Source organism: Pelecanus crispus, chromosome 7, assembly GCF_030463565.1.
Source record: "Pelecanus crispus isolate bPelCri1 chromosome 7, bPelCri1.pri, whole genome shotgun sequence".
Classification (NCBI taxonomy): domain Eukaryota; kingdom Metazoa; phylum Chordata; class Aves; order Pelecaniformes; family Pelecanidae; genus Pelecanus; species Pelecanus crispus.
The window spans coordinates 25,662,478-25,663,938 of record NC_134649.1 but is presented as its reverse complement, the minus strand read 5'-3'; the positions used below and the strand labels follow the sequence as shown (position 1 = coordinate 25,663,938).

General features: G+C 55.9%; 1 non-coding gene across 1 annotated transcript; it reads right to left on the bottom strand.

Annotated features, from left to right (window-relative positions):
• Window positions 1-1,135: 1,135 nt before the first annotated feature.
• TRNAM-CAU (transfer RNA methionine (anticodon CAU)) lies at window positions 1,136-1,207 on the bottom strand. Its single transcript has one exon. It is a non-coding gene; the product is annotated as a tRNA-Met (tRNA).
• Window positions 1,208-1,461: the final 254 nt, after the last annotated feature.

Sequence of the window (1,461 nt, the reverse complement as noted above, 5' to 3'; positions counted from 1 at the left end):
TAAGTAATTTGTCTTGCAGGACTCTACCCACTGCCGGTTCGTGGGCTAAAATCTGCCCTGTGCTGCTACTGGTTTGGGTGGTGGATGATTGCTTTGGTGAATCCCCGCGCCAGCACGGATGAATGATGACGTACGTCTGACCAGGACGTACCTTCCCGTACATACACGGGGGGCACCATTGTCTTTCAGCTGCCATTTTCTTATCAAACACCATAAGCAAGATGTTTTCATACTGCTCTGTGATTGGCTGACAGCCATTTCTTGACCCCGTCATACCCACCTGCTCTCAGGCAGACCTGTGGCTGCCTGCCAGGACCAGCCAACCCTACCCGTGTACCCAGAAGCACATCAGGCCAAGGAAGCCCCCACTCACTAAACACGGGAAGAGGCAACTTTTGACAGCACCGTTCCCCATGGGTTCCCATATTGCTTTGTGATTGCCTGACGGCCGTTTTTGATGCCGTCACGCCTGCATGTTGAAAACAGAGATCTCCCTCTGATGGATTTTCCACTTCCTTTGGACCAAGAAGTTTTTGGATATAAAAGATATACCATGCAGCGGTATCCACTGTGGAATGAAGACGGGCACCTAGCATAAGCAATATTCCTGTGGATGGCCCATCGCCTGCAGAGCCAGAGGTGACCTCACAGTCAACATCCAAGCCATCTTCTGGCTTCTGGCCCGTCAGGTACTCAGGTAGCCGGGAGCTCACCTGCAGATACCCATGCCGTCTTCCTGCTGCCAGCCCACGGAAGCGCTCAGACACAGAGGACTTCTGGAAGAGGGCACTCTCGATTGTTTTTGAAGGGCCATGGCAACTGAAATGTCGCGGCCTGGCGAGGGAAGGAGCAGCTCATTCTGGAGCTCCATCATGGCTGCTCTCCATGCCACAAACTTCACAGATGGCTCAGTGATGTGGAGGCAGCTGGAACCAGCTGTGTCTGGCACAGGACAGCCTCTTAGCTCTTCTCACAGAGGCCACCCTGCAGCACCCCCTCTCCCCTCCACTCCCAACACCTAGAGCAGTGTGGGTTAAAACTTGCTGGGAGAGGCAGCAGCTGTCAGGAGCAGGGGGGAAGGGGGAAAAAAAAAAAAGAGAAAAGGCGGAGGGGAGGCGGAAAAAGGAAATGGCACTAGCAGAGGATGGTTTCGATCCATCGACCTCTGGGTTATGGGCCCAGCACGCTTCCGCTGCGCCACTCTGCTCCCCCCAGCACCTCTGCTGGGACCTCCCACAGCCCTGCCTGATGCTCCCTGGCCCTGCCAGCACCAGCGCTCGTGCTCACGACTCTTTCCCTTCCTCTATCCTGTGCCCTTGCCCAGGCAGGAAAAATGTCTCCCTGGAAAGCTCAGTGGCAGTGGGCCTGGGGCGCGAAGCGCAAGGGCCTTGCTTTGTCCCTCTCCCCACGTCTCCTGCCCATAACCCTGGATCGGGACTTTCTCTTTGGTCACCCGAGCTG